The sequence below is a fragment of the Tauraco erythrolophus genome, chromosome 2 (genome assembly GCF_009769465.1).
Source record: "Tauraco erythrolophus isolate bTauEry1 chromosome 2, bTauEry1.pri, whole genome shotgun sequence".
NCBI lineage: Eukaryota > Metazoa > Chordata > Aves > Musophagiformes > Musophagidae > Tauraco > Tauraco erythrolophus.
The window spans coordinates 66,653,076-66,670,324 of NC_141466.1; positions in this window are offsets into that span (position 1 = coordinate 66,653,076).

Here is a 17,249-nt window from a genome sequence, read left to right on the forward strand (position 1 = left end):
CTGTCTGTCCTGAAGAAAACCCAGAGTGGGGGATGGCTTAACAGCTGCAAGACATTCTGGTGCTGTGATCATTGATGACAAAGTGGCAGCACTGCAAATGAGACTCATCTCACCAAGCTTTTGATGTCTACAATGCAGACATTTTTGTCTTAGAGCTTTCTCCAATCAAGAGAGGGAAACAGACACTTGCTACAGCGCCAACAATCTGAACTGCTTTAAACGCTTACTTTAAGATTAAGTCAACCGTGTTCTAGAAGTATCTATTTTATTCTCTGTTGACAGCTAGACTAGACAATTAACTCAGATGGAACTATATGCAAGCGGTCATATGGATTGCTATCCTTGTGCCTGGTTTACATGTAGAGTGGAAGCAGCAAAATGTGTGATACCAACAATAAAACAAGATGGGGAAAAGTGAAGAAAGGGGACAAGTGACATCGTATGGAGACATTTGTCCACCAGAGATTATCAAAAACCATTTTGAGGGCTCCTGGCAAATACACTGGGGCATTCAGTGTTTTCTTTATTATGAAAGTGCTGCCAACTCACCACTAGTCTTTTTTTTTTTTTCCTGAATTAATGCCATTTAATTATTAGATTCATTGTTTATGAATGGAGAATATTGGCTAGGATACCTATGGGAAGTATTTGGTTTCTTAAGGTTTCTGGGCTATTTTTTCTGAGCAATTTTATCTTGTAATTTTAAGAAAAAATTTTAGATACTCAGTCTGGCCTTCACTGCTGCCAATAACACCTGGCAGCCTGGTTATATATACAGAAAATCTCATCTGTCGTCAGTACAAAGTCAATCCTGCAGTCCATGCTGGGGCAGAATTCCCATCCAAGGCACTAGGAATCCCTCCAGAAAAAGGAAGACAGAATTGGGCTCTTATTTTGTCCAGGTTCATTTCTTCTTGTGTTTTGGTTTTCATCTCTTTTGATAGAAAATAAAATTTGCTGTAGTGACCATTTGAGCATCGGTTTGTGTCTAGGTCTGAGGTTGGCACACACATAATGTTTCAACCAAAGCCAGAAGACTGCGAGAGAGGGAGAGTGAGAACAGCCCTTGTAAAGACCCTGTCATCCAATTTTGCAATGTTCCAGAGAAGGAAAAACTTACTTACTGACCCCTGTGGTTACCAGCTTATACCTTGAAGCATGAAATTTGATCATCTTTCTCCTCTAATTGGTCATCAAATAATCCTCTAACTTTTTTTTTTTTTTTTTTTAATCCAACCAGAATATTTGACTCACTGGTCTTCTACAGAAAGGATTCATCAGTCTTGCTTTGTCCTTCATATGTTTTTTGCACTTTCTTTGCATCTGTTAGAATCCCAGTTTAATCTTAATGCACCGCTACTTGGGCAGTGTAACACTTGGGTATGCATTAATTGATCTTTGGACATACTCTCCTTCCCCATCTGCTTCACTGATTTGTTCCGTTACATTTCATCCAGCAGTTCTCACATCAAATTGTGCCGTTATTTCCTCTGCTGAAGTTCAGCATCCTTTCTGTTCTACTCCTGGGTCTCTCCATAGATCTAATTACAAACCTGTAGGATTTAGTTGGAATTTTAATGGTAATATAATATTAAGCCTAGAGCCAAAAAAAGTACTCTATTTTGGAACTACCACGAACTGAGAGGCAGATCGGGGAGTGGGCTTTAAACACAAATGTGCAAAAAGCATTTAAGGAGACTTAACCTTAACTTAAATTCTTTCTTTTCCCCTTGACCAACTCATTTAATTAGAGAACGTTTAATTTGTTGAATTGAAATGTTCAGACTCTTTAAAGAGAAAAGACTCCAAAAATGTAGTGCATATTTCATGCCAAAATGTTATTCCAGAGTTTGCCACCCATTTGTGTTTCAGTAGAAATACTTGCCTCCCACTCCTTGGCACTGGCTCAAAACCCTTTTTCTCAAAGGAGGTGCTGAAAAAGAATCTGAGTATTAATTTGTCTTTTGTGGGAGGTTTTAGTGTTGTTATAAATTACTATAAATCACAAATCAGGCTTTAAATGGGAGACTTCATAAGCCGCTCTGATTGCGTAAGGCTGCGAAAATGAAAAGCTTAAAGCAAATGTTATCTTGATGTGTCATATTTAAATAGACTTGAGCAGACTTAGTGGCCTGGTTTTGCCGGTGTCTGACCTTCTCTTCCAAATGGTGAAGGTAAATGTGGAGCGCATCTCCTCCTGCAGTGATGAACATGATTCAAAGCTCCATTTGTCAAGGGGAGTTGCTTCAAGTACCACATTCAAATTTGTTGGGTGGACTTTTCCATAGGGATTTCAGATCCTTGCAAGCATTATTGGTAACTTATCCAGTGCACAATCTGAATTCAAGATCTTAAGCACCACAACAGCATTTCTTGTTCCGATATCAAATACATGTGATTCCATACATGCAGTTCTGAATGTTTTAAAATCTCAACTAAAGACCTAGTAATACCTTATATTTTCACGACATTTTTCATTCTGAGGTATTTTTCCAAGTCTGATACATCAACCATGTGTAGGTAATTATCAGTAATCATCACTAATTGTTTTTATAATTCTTTTTCCATTTTGGCATCAGCTTTGAAATGGCAGCTCAACATGAGCTCATCAAAATGTAGACTTTGTGAAGACAACATTTCTGAATAGGAGCTGTATAGGGAGTTCAACAAGACAAAGCGTTCCAACTTGGAATGTGGCCAGGATACCAAAGTCATTGCTAGAAATCATGGGATCTTTAATGCCCACAAAGTGGTCAGGACCTCCGCTGAGTTTTATGAGTGTAATGTCTCACCCGAAGAACAACTTCTTCAGCAGCACAGTACCCCATTGTATTGTGCTGCACTCGTTCATGTGAAGGAGAAGTGTACCATTCAGTGAATTGCTCATGCCAACGCGTCCAGCAGACCAGACTGTCTTAGTGCGTCTTCCAACCTAGCAGACCACCTGTCTTGGCTCACCACAAGTGGCTGAACGCCAGTGGAAGATGGCAAAGCTCTTGGCCTTCTCAGATAAAGACATTTTTGGGGCCTCACGGGATTTCTCCAGCTTTACTGGATTTTGTTCATACCTTCATGCTCCAGCCTGACAGTTTGCAGAGCAGAGGGGAATCCAAATGAGGGCTGGACTGCTCTTCCTTTGTGTCTACAGTAGCTCAGGTTCGCATTCAAGCGCTTCAGGCAGTCCAATGATAACAGGCTACTGAGAAAATGCACTGAATCAGCATGTCCTAACACTGCCTAGATCAAATGACCTTTTGTGGCGTACTTCAGGGGCCATAATTCAGGTGACCTAAAAACACTTGAACCATCTGCTTAGCTGAGAGAAGCAAGCTGTGGACATTGCAACTGCTTTCCCACTTTAACTGATATTGCAAGTCTGGTTGTTTCTTACAATGTGTGGACCCTGTTCAGTCCATCGATGCTGAACTGGTACATTTTCTGTAGGACAAGAGCTGTGTATAACCTAGCACAGGACAAAACATGGGCTTTTTCAGTTTCCTCGGCCATTTAATGTTAGCCACAGGAGACTGATTCTTGCTTCAATGGCTTTTGAACATTTCTCTGCCCACATCCAATGGGCTTACAGCAGCTCTCTGCAGAAAAGAAGCCAAATCAAAACCTTCAAGTGTGTGATGAATCTGTATACCTGTTTTAGGATGTCAGAGCAACTGCAATAATTATGGGACCATCCCAGATTCATTACTGACAGTTCAACTTACTGTCCCAACTTAGTTCACGTAGCTCATCTACACACACCATCAATTGATGGGCTAGGAGTGAAGGCTAGGCTGTTGGTTTTTTGCAAAGTAAAAGGTGAAAGATTATCTCATTATTTAAGTAAATTCAACTTTTAAAGCTTCCCTGGGGGTTTAGGCAGAGGTTAGAGGCCAGTGTGCATAACTGTGTCTTCACTGACAGCCAGCCAAAGACAGGTCCTGGGGGCATACATATCTAAGCAGCTATAGTTAAGAACCTAAGGAAATTTCAGGATCAAAAGGGAGGTTTTCAATGAATCTAGGTGAAGTCAGTACAAGGCAGACATGAAAAACAAGCAAATTGGATGCTGGCTTGGTCTGAAAGTGGATTTTGATTATCTAAATCCTAATGTGGTTGGGATTTAGGCTGACAAAATCCTACCCAAAGAACACAAGCATCATACAACATGGACTAATCCGGCTTAGTAGGCATTGCTTCCAGAGAAGATCTGGAAATCATAGAGAATCACCTGAACATAAACTAACCACGATGCAACACAAAGAATAGATTCAGAGCTTGGATTTAAATAAACAAATTGTGAGTAAGAATAGAAAGCCTGCTTACTGTGGTACATGCCACGGTAGAAATACTGTGGGTTATCTTGGACTTTTGTGTCTGGGTCCAGACTCCAACCTTCCACAGTGAAGTAGAAAACGATGGAGAAATTTCAGGAAAGAATCATAAGGATTGTTTAAGGATCAGATCAGGAGAATAGTTAAAGAATCAGGACCCTTTACAGTGCAGTACCTGTGAAGGACAAGATTATGGGTCATTTGGCAATAGTCAAGTGGTGCTCACGTGGAGAAGGAGAAATTGATAGCAGAGAAATCACCAGTGCAGCCAGCAGAATATTACATAAACAATGACTGGGAGCAGAAGCTATACAAGTCAGAAAAAATAGAGCATGAAAGCAAAATACAACATGCAATTAGCTTTTAAGACCTGTGACGGAACACCTTCACTGGGAAATCTGACCATTGATCTTAGAGGTCCTTTCCAACCTTAATGATTCTATGATTTGTGTATTTTTTCCCTGAAAAATCATCCATCTCAAATACAGATCTGAATTAGAAAGAGCAGTAAAAACTCAAGAGGTACTGTAGACTGTAGAGACAATTACAGAGATTCCACATCTCCAAAATCCATTAAAGAGAGAAGGCTTGGAATTCCCTCTGTCTGATGACCATGAAAAAGGGGATCTGCCTAAGGCACATTGTCAGTGGAGAGCCAATTGTTTGAAAACAGGGCCAAAATTATATTTTCGTAACATTGACTGAACATTCATGCTGCAGGTTATCCATTTATCCTGGGTTTTGGAAATAAAGCCTGATAGTTTGTTGGAGAGAGGGAGAGAATAGAAGATGGAGAGAAGAAGGGAAGGAGGTAAGTAAGGTATTGTTGATTTTAATTTTTACTATGGTTTGTTAATTTTGGCATGTGGGAGGTGGAATAGCTCCTGGCTTTTATTTTATTGTGATTATGCTCTTTACTGTTGGCAAACACACCTGGAGCTGACAATAGGCATTTTTCAGTAGCACATTGTTATGAATAAACTAAAAATAAAATAATGAAGCTAAACACAACACTGAGTATGTGGTTATCTTAAAGGGACACCCTAAGGCCTTAGTGTTGTACTTTCAAACTGTACAAGTCTGTCATCCTGGCAAGAAATAGATAAAAGAACAAAGATACATATTTAGCTCTTGGAAATGAGGAAAGTATTTGTAGGGCTAATTCCTGTGGTCTTTCTGCAGGTAGAAGTCCTGAGCAGTTTTATCTGAGTAAGATCTAAATAAAGACATCAGGGTTTGGCCAGCCAGTATATCCTGGTTCTGTTCTTTCTTCTTAAACAAAAAGTGAAAACAAACGCCTATGGAATTACAATTGCCTGAAATAACGTACAGGAAATAAGTGTGTAAAATAAGGAATGCTTTGGGGGGATAAATGTGTTCTTGAATGGTACGCATCAACTAAACGCTGACATACATTACATATTCAAAGATATAACACTGAGGCTACTGTTTTTAATTCCATAAACTTATGCCTTTATAAGAAGTATTTGTATAATAGTTGTCTATAATTTTTTTCATATATTCATGTACACGCTAACATATACAAGCATGCACATTAATAAAATGTCATTCCTTAGAGGCAAAGGCGTCTTTGCTTAAGGATTTTCAAAGGCAAGAAACTCCTAATGTTTAACCCATAGATAGATTCAAAAGTGATTTCAAAGACCACATTGTTTTTGCACTGGTTTGTTAAAATCTATGGGTCTCAGTTGGTCGTTTCATGGTAGTAACTCAAAAAGCAAGACAAAACTGTGGGCAAGGAATAACATACATTCATTGATTTGGAAGCTGTCCCAAACTTGATGAGTATAAAAGGTGAAAGCCACTTTTCTTCTGCTTCCTCTCAGATTACTATTTCCACAAAAATTCCAGGTTCACTTGTAAGTCCCCAGAGATCGGGGGGCACATCGGCTCAACAGACCTGCCTCGCATGGGCTATGGCAGTGTGGAAGAGGTAAGTATTTTCTTTCTGAATCTTTGGTTAGAAGCCACAAATACGAGGATGGTGGGGAAACTACCAACTACTACACACTACCAACTTCCAAAGCCAGCTGTCTTTCCCCAGTGTGCAGGCTGTCACCATTGCATGGCTTCAGTCACTGCTTCAGCAAGCAGTTGATGATATGAAGAAAAAGTTTAGAGCCACACTGGAAATAGAAGCCACAATACAAGACTCCTTAGTCTTTTATGTTTGGAAGGGTACTGTCTAGGACAGAAAATGGGCATAAATACGCATTGTTAAACAAAAATTTGAAAATTATTTCACTCATGTTCAAACGAAAAGTATTTAATATGTGTTCTACTTCCTTAAAATGGATTTTATTTCACTACATATGAGTAACAGCAATGGTTAGGCTCCCATAAAGACATTGTAATAAAGACAAAAATTTTCAGAATACGGAGGCTCCTGGGAAGTGGACATAAATATTTTCGGTATTCATTGCTTCACCTTAGGAAATTAATCAGGAAGATAGAATCTCTCCTTCTGAACAATATCCCGAAGACATGTATCTTTACATTCATTATTAGCAGGTGACAGCTGAGTCAAGACCACAGGAGAAGAATTTAGCAGGTGGTCTTGTGAGGTGACTCATATCACTTCTGCTTTCTGCTTGTAAGAAGAAGTGAGGGAGATTCAAGTGAAGAATAGTTTTAGTCCTCCACCAAAGGAGGACAGTGCCAACAGGAAGCAGCCCCAGTGACTCAGTGGGTGGCACGCTCTCAGTCTGAGCCAGTGCTTCTTCCAGTCGTCACCCTACCAAACTGATGGTAGGAGGGTTTAGATGGTATAGAGGTAGCATCTTTCAGTCAAGGGCAACAGATCATAACCTGAGTTCTCATGACTCGTTTCCTTCTAATTATGATTTTTCTTTTTTTTTTTTTTTTTTACTATTAAATTTGGGAACTGATATCTCTTAGAATTAGCAGTTCGCTGACAAAAACCTGAGGAGTTTATCTAGAGGAGTCTGCTAGGCTACGCTATTAAGATATCCCTTACTATTCAAGAGGCTTCTATTCTGTATCATGGCTACCTATTTATTAGCAGCTGGATCTATGTTGATATGATACAAGATTGACTCCCTACCTGAAAGAGATCATGAACCAGACAGAGAAGGCACACATCATTGCATAGCTTGAAATGGGGTGATCAAAAGGGTCTAGCAGAAGAAAAATTTGAAAAATGAAACAAAAAGCAATTAAAACCCAGGTATTTTATTTTTTTAAAAAAACGATCCCACTAAGCAAGGATAGCAACTCTGCAATATCTTTCTCAGATGAATTCCAAGTCCACTGTGCTAAACAAAAGCCAAAACAAAAGCTAAACCTTTTCCTTTTTTGCTTCAACATGTTGCATGGAGGCCATCTGCACTCCACTATTCTAAAGCCAGTGAAAGCTCCAGGGAGACAGGATGTCTCAGGCTAAGCCTGGATAGGAGCTCAGTTTTTCTTCTCAGAAAAGCACTTTAATCACCAACCTGTTTTAAAGACAAAAAAGCCATCTCTGCCACCCTGTACTGTAAAGATCCTCCATTCACGACTGTATATTAGTTTTGCTCTAGGAGCACCTACCAACGTGAGTCCATGCAGGAACACGTAGTCTGGGCTGAGGTGTGAGTTGAGCACCAGTCTGCTCAGCTTTGTGAAGACTGGCAATCTGGACATGGGTAGAAGTAGTCTTAAGAGTAATTTTGAAATCTAACAGGTGTACATAAAATTAAAATATCAATTAAACAAAGGGTTTCAATTCTTGGAATGAACACCTCCATTCCACTGACACCTTGTATCAACTCTGGCCAGAAGCCAGTCGCCAGATTTGCCTGGGAAGATTGTGACAGAGCCAGGAAATTGCATCTTTAGTCATGAACCTTAGCTGGGTCCCAAGTTATAATAATAATATCAGGCTTTTTGGGCAGCATTCCCCTTCTAGTTGCTTTGCACGGTGGTTTGCTCCAAATCAGCCTGCTGGTTGATCTGTTGTAACCTGGACTCCACAAAACCTCTACCCTCACCTAAGATACATACCAGCCTGCTGTTACATCTTCCCTCTTGGGCTGGATTAATCCCAGCTGGCAGCATGGGTGGTGGATAGAGTGTTCTGAGCTTCCTTAGAAAGTTACCGGATTTATCAGAAGTAGCAGTATGCTTACAATAGACTTGTTCTGCATTCAGAAATATAGTTTCTACCTGTCAAGGGGGGGTTGTTTACACAGCGCAATGGAAAAATAAAAATATATCCTTCAGAGCCTTGTTGAGATCTCTCACAAGGAGGAGATCATATTGAAATGTGTCTTTTCTCCTCCCATTTCATTCACATGGACTCCACCAATGGTCTTTCAGTACTTAAATTATTTATAAGAAAGATGGGGACAGACTTTTTAATAGGGTTTGTAGCAATAGGACAAGGGGCAATGGTTTTAAACTAAAAGAAGGTAGATTCAGATTAGATATAAGGAAGACATTTTTATCATGAGGGCAGTAAAATATTGGAACAAGTTGCCCAGAAAGGTTGTAGATGCCTCAATCAAAGTCAGCTTGGATGGGGCTCTGAGCAACCTGATCTAGTTGAAGATGTCCTTGCTTATTGCAGGGAGTTTTGACTAGGTGACCTTTAAAGGTGCTTTCCAATCCAAACCATTCTATGATTCTATAATTGCTGCTGTAGAGGTAAATCCTCTGTGCTCACTGAAATCTCCGGTTTAAAGCAATGTAAATGACGAAAAAAGCAACAGAAACAGGATCCCCTGGATTTTCCAAGAGATACCAAAAAACTCCCAGTTCATTTTCTCTCCTGTGAAGTGACAGACCTCCAGGCAGCACAAATTTTCATAGCTTCCTGGAAATCGGTACAACCATGGCAAGTCTACACTATAGCTTGTCCATAGCAGTGAATGAAGTATTCAAAGAAACTCAGTGCAATATGTTCAGCTAATGTAAATTAGATTGGTTACCTTGACTTTGGTGCAAACACCATGATTTATACAGGCCAAGGCTATGGGCCAAACTTTTATTATGCCTTTCAGTCATTAAAGATGCCCAAGAAAGAGCTTCCTAAAAATAGAATCATAGAATCATAGAATCATAGAATGGTTAGGGCTGGAAGGGACCTTCAAAGGTCATCTAGTCCAACCCCCCTGCAAGGCACAGGGATATCTCCTACTAGATCAGGTTGCTCAGGGCCTTGTCCAACCTGGCCTTGAACGTCTCCAGGGATGGAGCATCCACCACCTCTCTGGGCAACCTGTTCCAGTGTTCTACCACTCTCATAGTAAAAAATTTTTTCCTAATATCCAACCTGAACCTACCTCCCTCTATTTTAAAACCATTACCCCTTGTCCTATCATAACTGGCCCTCCTGAACAGCCTCTCCCCATCTTTCCTGTAGGCCCCCTTGAGGTACTGGAAGAAATTTTCTTCTAGAGAACAGTGAGTGTAAAAGAAGCCCAGGGATGAAACTGGCTAAATGGATAGACCTTTACATGATCACAATAAAAAAAAAAAAACAACAAAAAAAGAATTATTATGCTGGAAGAGCTCCAAGATGTCTTTTCTTCCCAGAATGGAGATCTGAGATATTTTTGTTCACATCTTGATAGTTTTTATTGGGCCATAATTTATAGGCCAGCTGATGTCAGCATAATCAGAGTTTAGTATGATTTCTTCTTCTTTTTGCTCAGCAGTGCTATATTTATTGGCCTGTTAAGTTTCATTTTAGTAAGGTGCAGCCTGAGCCAATGGAACATAACTTTGAAAAACTCCTGCAAACAATGTCTCTCCATGCACTTCGTACTCCCTCTCATGCTTTATATTCTCATAATATATTAAAAGCTTCTAATGTCACCTTCCAAGAAATAACCAACTTTTGCTAATAAATAATTTTTAACAGTTTTGACTTTTCTGAATATTTGTGGTTTTTATTTTTTATCCCCACTTTGTCTTGCAAAATGACAAGTTCAGGGGCAAAGCCTGATTGACTGACCCACATTAGACATTTCACAACTGTCTAAGCATAGTTCAGATGTCACCAAACCCACTCAAGAGGCCTCTATGGAGTTCAGCAGGTTATCATTTTCCTACTGCTTGATTTGTGGTTACTCTGCTTCAGTAACTGTAAAGAAATTAGTTCCTGGCTAGACAGGAACGGGTGAAATGAAAGTGGTGTTGATAGAGGTGTTACTGACACGCACATTTCTTTCCCTCTGTAAGTGATGTTAGTCCTGTCTTGTCCCAGTCTGTTTTCTAAAGTCATTACTTATTAATTGCTCGGTTGGCTTTTTTTTCTTTAACATGTAGAAGTAATCACTTTTTCTAGAGGCCCTTTTCAGCCTATTTCTTCTTTGCATTCACATATCTATTTTTTTTTGTGGTCTGTAGTCAGCTTTCACTGAATATAGCGCTGGTCTGCTGCCTCTCTTCCATGAAGCTGTTCTTTCGTTGTTAGATGTCAGTGCATTCGTGCATGCACCTAGAGCGTAGAAGAAATAGATGTGAATTGAGACTACAGAGCTAAACACTGCTGAAGGCTGCCGAAAGGAAAAAGTGAATCCAACTTGCACGAGCTAAATCTATCTCAGTAATTTACACAGCTCCTCTGGTCTTATCCATGGTACATTGAATTTGTCCTATAACATACCTATTATTTTTTCAAAACATGTGTTTCAGGGCCAGATTTAAACCAAGAATAAATACAGGTTTTCCAACACAGGCACAGCAGAAAAGGTCCTTCATTGTCTTGCCTGTATTTTCAAGCAAATCCTGCTCAGACAATAAATAAACCAAAGAAGGATGTATTTTTCTCTTCTATGGAAATGTTGGTATTTTGAAGATTTTTTTTTTTTCTTGGAAGGTGATAAAAATACTCAGACACAAAGGTCACTGTAGTTGGCCACATTAAACAACTTTTCTGAGAAGACAAAAAAAAAAGTTCAATTCTCTAAGTTATAGCAAGAGTGCTTTTTGTTTTCAATTAGTTAAAATTTGAAAAGAAAACTTGTTTTTAAACAAAACAAAACAAATCCATGATGTTTCTTTTAAGATAATGCCAAAAGATGTCATTTGGAGTATGATCACTTCAAAATTTTTGGTGAAGTTTCCTTCAGAAATGTGCTGAAACTGGACCTTCCCACAGAAATTTTTGACTGTTAATGAATTGGCTTTTTTAAAGTAACTTTTTAAGAGCTCTATCAGAAGGCCCCTGATGTTTAAAAATACAGGATTCAAGAATAAGAATAATAACAACCTGTCCTCTTTACTAGGGAGTCACAGTTGCTTTGACTGAATTAAAACCATTGATAGCATGCATCCGCTCCTTGTCTTGTCCAGTCCAATTCAACAGGGAAAATGAGTACATGACAGTTGCATTGTAAGCTGTTTTGGAATCTTAAATTCAACTTTTTGCTCTAAAGTATCAATCCTGCGTGTCTGCTAATGTGTTAACTGTCACATGGGCATCACCAGATGCTGAGAAAATCCACCTCTGTGTCAGGTTTGTGTGTAGCTTGAGTTTGCCTTTAAAGCTATGACCAAGAAAACTTGAACTCATTGTCTCAGAGAAAAATGTGATAGCAACTTAAAGAATCATAGAATGGTTTGTGTTGGAAGGGACCTTAAAGATCATCTCATTCCGACCCCTGTGTCATGGGCAGGGACACCTTCCACTAGATCAGGTTGCTCAAAGCCTCATCCAACCTGCCCTTGAACACCTCCAAGGATGGCGCGGCCACAACTCCTCTGGGTGGCCTGTTCCACCAGTGTTTCACCTCCCTCATTGTAAAATATTTCTTCCTTAGTTCTGATCTAAATCTACAATCTGAGCATGAAAATCTTTGTTAAACAAGAGGATGAGGTCAGGAAAAAATGCAAAGAAAAGCAAAGCTGAAGAATGAAAAAGGTCCAGTCAAAAGTGACCTGAGTTCATACGTCTTGTGACCTCTGGGTGAGTGCCAGAGAAAGCCAAAGGTCTCAGCAAGTGCAGCCTATGCCTGGTAGACCCCAGTAAAGATGCTTGGAGGTCAGAGCACTGGTGTCTTTCTCATCCTGAGGACTGGCTTTGTGAGAAGTACTGATGTGGCAGAGCACAGGAGTCATATACTCTACAGTGTACCCTTGTAATGGTTGAGTCAGAGAAATTAGAGATGGAAAATGCACTTAGGTCACTTGGTCCATTCTCCAACTGCTTAAATGTTGCTCCCTACAATGTGTTCTTCATTGCTTTGTCTAGTCAGCTTCCCCCTTTTCCCTGGGGGGACCATTCCACATAGTAATAGACCTCGTTGTTAGGAAAATTTTCCTGATGTGCAGCCTAAATTTTCCTTGGCTCACATTCATCCCACTACTTCAGTTAAAACCTCCTAGTCAGCTCTTAACTTCTCTCTACCTCAGGCCCTTTTCTTCCATCAGAGGAAACAAATGAGTCTGATCGAGTAAAGCCCTGTGTATTTAAAAAATAATGACATCCTTACCTCCTAAGAGTGATAGTCAATATAAAATTAACATAAAATGTGTAAATTGCCTTATTTTATACGGAAGAAATGAATAAGCCCCTGGAAGCTTTTATCACATGTCGGTTGGCATGGCTTGAAAAGTCCAACATCTACCATCATTTACTGAAACACATGGAGTCAGGTCCCATCTGGAACAGATCAAATTGCTCTGGCTGGTCAATCAAAGCTCCAAGTCTCATGGAAATTTATATCACCTAAAGGCCTGTGAGTTCCCTTTCCAATCAACGTTAGGGAATAGAGCCATGTACCACTTCACTGGCGACATATATCATGGACCGTGGGACACAGGACTGCTGTCACCAAGACTTTTACTGCTCTACAGAATATGGAAGAAACTGTGAGGTTTGGATTTCAGGTCACAGATAGCCAAGTTAACCTAAGAGTTCAGTATACTCTCCTAGTAGAGCTACACGAGTATCTGATGTTTTGATTCTGCTAACAGGGAGAAGAAATGTCATTTTCTATTGACCCAAAATAAATACTGTCAAAAAATGTTGAGGAAAGAAATAAAGTAAGAACGCAGAGGAAACAAAATGCTTCAATTGATTCTTGAACTACTGGCATGGTTTTAATATCTTCAATAAAATAAATACTAAGAAATAGAAACAGTCTTTGGCATTTTTCAGACTTTTTTCAGGAGCCTCTTATTTTTGTTTTGTGACAAAAACAATTTGTTGCCATCACCATGAATCATCAAGTGCTTCAGCTGGCGCAAATCCACATTTTTCTGTGCAAAATATGTTTTGAATGACAGTTATAAGCAGTAAAGCTCTTTATGAAGGCTATTCCAGTAAGATCTGTCTCTGAATAAAATGAGATTTCAGCCAAAGTTCAAGATAAATGAGAAATTCAGACTGAGTAGTAAATGGGAACGATGTGTATCAAATCAGATGTCGACATTACACGATGTACAGCAAGTGTCTGGGAACCACTTCTACAAGCAAAAGCAGTAGTGAGACTTTACTGTTTCTGCTCAGCTTATTTTAGAGAGAGAGTCTGCAGCAAAACTCAACAAGAGGTTGTGGTATACTCTTCTGTCTTCGACTTCTACATTACTGAATTCCTCTTTGTTGAGAGGAAGATTTCGGTTTCATGATACCGCTTGCTATTAATAATTACTAGTGCTCTTACGGTGTTTAAAATCCCCTTCCATGCTACACTTTGCACAATGGCAGAAAAAAAACCATAGTCCTTGCTCTGAAAATGTACAGTTCAGGTGTAAAAGAATTGGAGCAGAGAGCAATCGAGATTATTGAGAAACAGACGGACAGCATTGCCTAATGCAGTGATCCTGGCACACCCAGGAGAATGGGCAGTCTCACCCACTCATGCCATCTGCAAACCTAGCCCGGATTATGTCACCTTTGTTTCCTTTAAGACCAGAACTAATTGCCTTCAGTCTTACAGCCTAACTCTTCATGGCCAAATCAAGAACAGAGCTTCAGTGTCTGCCAAGGGGAAAGACAATTCCATGTGAGAGATGACCAGAAGCATCTGAGCAGCACAAAATATGGTATCTTTTAATTCATACGGGGAGTCGTGCGAGAGCAAGGTCTCCCAGCTCAGCCATGGGCTGGGAAAGCCCCTATGTTGAGGCTTGTTCAGCTCCTCTGCAATCTGGGAGCGATGCTGCCTCGGTGTTTTTCTGACACAGTGGTCTCCAAATCCAGCTGGGGCCGGACAGACTCTGCATTTCTCTTCCATCCTGTGCATTATGTGAGCGGAGGGTTTCCCAGCCCATGGGATAGGTATGAAATATGTGGCTTCAGTTGCTGGCAGAGTGACTCAGAGATCCCTCTCAAGCACAGCCATGCATCAGCATGACTACTGTGCCCCAGGACAGGGACAGCCATGGCCACAGGGTATCCTTACCCACACTGGAAACGTAGTATCTTCTGCCCCATGACATCCAAAGAGCCATCTCTCACCAAGCTGGCAGTTGTGGACTTGGGATATAGCCTTGTGGTTATGGGTGCAACCAATATCCTGACACATGTGTCCTGGCTAATTGCTCACGGACTGAAATAACTTGAACAGAAACCCAAAGAACTCTGCAAAATGCTGTAGTGAAAGGTCTGGGAGGAAGCTGGAGGTTCATAGGCCATATGGCTTTGTGGGCAGAGATGGATGTCCACAGAGGCATCTGGCAGAGGGTACCTGCTTTAAGCATCCCAGACAGAGCTATGCTGAATAACCATCTTGTCTGTAGGAGGGAGTTAGCTCCCAGGCTCTGCGTGCTGCCAGCCTGCAGCTGGGCTGGTGCAACGGAATGCACTGCCTAGCAATGCTTCTTTATTTTTACTGAGGGATTTTTACTGGGATTACAGTGAATGTGCATACGTATATTGGAAGAACAATGTGTGCTAGAGAAAACAAAGCAAAAAACCAGCCGGCTTCCTATTCCTCCTGGGTAAACCTGTGATTTCTCCCACCTTCTTGAGTTGCAGTCTAATACAGTATTGTACAGTCTGCTGCTTCCTCAAATAATTCCTGCTGGGGTAGCAGACATTGAGTACATCACTCAAATCCCATGAAGTTGTTTAGCTTCCAGTTCTACATCCTGAGGAGTTAAATCTCTGGAAGAAGGGAATGACCTGGATGTCCCACTGGGTGCTCTCCTGGTGCAGGATAACTCCTGGCCTGGGGATGCAGCTGGGTGTTTCGCAGGGGCTTGCAGTTTTACTGTTAGTCCTATTCTCCTGAGCTCCCATCCTCCTCTTCCAGCTCCTCACACATCTATCAGGGCTCAAATAAATGTGATACATTGATGCTTCACCAGTTTTAAATTAACTGCAAATACCAAATAGAGGATTCTTTTTGTTTACCTCCAGCCATCTAGAAGTCACACATCTGGCTTAAACTAGTTGTCTATCCTCAGAGGAGAGGGATGAATACTGCCAGAAGTCAAATGCCTTCCTATTTATTTTAAATACTTTTCTTAGGCTACAGTGAATCACACGCTGAAAGCCCTTACCTCCCCATGGCTGTAAAGGAACATACAAAACCAAGTTTTAGATAATTAAGGAGTGGTGACTTGAAACCTACCCTCAATATTTGTTTATAAGCAGCTGTGAAACATGAGATCCGTGTGTTTAGGATTTTGATGATGGAGCCAGAAGGGGATGTGATGATCATCTGAATGTGATGATCATCACATCCATGAGCGTGATGGACTCTGAGAATAACACCCTGCCCTCTAGAAGTTAAGTTTTGCTCATCCAGAATTTTTCATGTTTTTGTAGTTGAAATCCTAAAAAAATCTGTCAATTATATAATGAATATTGCCCTATAAATCGCTGCCTTCACGAGTAACAAGGTTGTAGAAGAGGAAGAGGGAGAGTCTGAAGATGTTCCAAGAGAAAGAAGGCCAGCAGAGGATTTTTAATAATTTAACAGCAACTGGAGTGTAAGCCCATGAGGTTGTTTCTACAAGGACTTTGAACATGTACCAAGACATTATAATTTTCAGCCCCTCACTCTCTGAGCTGAATCAAAATGCATAATTTAGAGAGGAAAGTCTCTTGAACTGTTTGCCATGGGTCATGAGGCTCTGCCGCATCAGAGGAGCCTGGACATGCCATCTCTGCAGGTTCTGGGAGACTGCGGGGACACAGTGCAGGGACGGTGCCAGCTGCACCGAGGTTTCTGTCCTTCTTCAGCTGCTCTGCTGCTGGGCTTCAGGTGCTTTAGTAGACTTTTGTTTGTGAGCTGCACTCCAGCTTTTGATTGACAGAGCACCACATGCGCAGCAGCGGCTCAGCAATGCAAGTAATGTTGCAAAACAATCAGAAAGATGCAATGGGACTGGCAGTGCCAAGACAAATTTGGATGAAAGGAGATGAAAGCGAAGGAGAGCAAACAAAACCTGAGCCTTCTTGCCATCCAAGCGATACAGTCTGAGCAGCCACTCATTTTTTTTGCAGTGCTTAAGTGGTTCAATTAAGTTGAAGGAGTAAGATAATTCCGAAGGGACACGAGTCTATTGAATGCACTGAGTAGAGAATAGTGCACATTATTGAATGAGATGCCCATGAGGGCAGGACCCCTCTTTGAATAGCAATGAAGCCTTTTTGTGCCATGGTGGGGCTGCCCAGACATACCTGAGCTGGGTTTTAACCACTTGGCTCAGATGCTGCTAACAGAGCTCAGCATGGGCTGCACACAAACCCAGCATGAGAATTTGCAGAAGCGGACCCTATGGCTGCAGCGTTAGCAGAGCCTTGGCCAGGCTCAGGCTGGCTCGGGTCGCTCAGGACTGACATGCCCGCTTCAGCAGGACCTTACCCACAGACAGCCTCTGTCTGTCTTGTTGGCTCTGGAGCCAGTTGCTGCGCCCATGCGAGAGCCAGCAGTGGTTACCAAGTCAATCTGAAAGTTGCTAGTTCTGGCTACTGGTTCTGGTCCTGCTTTGTCGTCAGGA